Below are 578 nucleotides of genomic sequence, written 5' to 3' on the forward strand. Positions count from 1 at the left end.
ACATATTCAAGGTGTGAATAACCTGCTTTCTAAGACATGGTTTTAAAATTCTTGTCTAAGAAATAAGAAATAAGTGGGGAGTAGATGTTCTCAAAAGGAACATAATATTGTTCTTCTGCCTGTCCACTTTCCATAGGCAGAGGATGATTTGGTTGATGGTATTTTTCACTAATCAAGTGAAAGTATGGTGCATGGAAAATCCTCTTCTCGGGAGAAGCTGCTGCAGCAGATCACAGATGCTTCCAATGTCTGAAAGGAATTCTTCCATGGCAGGAATGGTTGGTGCCTTGCAGTCTGTTCACAGGAGGACAAGAATGTCCTGTGCCCTCAAACACATGGAATAACATGCCTTTAGCAATGATAGACACTTAGTTTTGCTGCAGTCTGAAGAAGAGTCTTAAGGAAGCGCCATCTTAGGCTTTTAGGTATTCCTTTCTTCAGTGGATTCACAATGGTAGGGAATCCTGCATCATTTATTTGTACCAACAATGACAAAAGGTAATTCTTTTACTCTTTTAAATATGTGCGGATGTTTCCTGCTCTTCTTTGAGAAATGAAGGTTCAGACAATTCCAATGA

This window comes from Sceloporus occidentalis, unplaced genomic scaffold (genome assembly GCF_023333645.1).
Source record: "Sceloporus occidentalis isolate IW3139 unplaced genomic scaffold, rSceOcc1.0.p SCAF_1, whole genome shotgun sequence".
In the NCBI taxonomy this organism is placed as follows: Eukaryota; Metazoa; Chordata; class Lepidosauria; order Squamata; family Phrynosomatidae; genus Sceloporus; species Sceloporus occidentalis.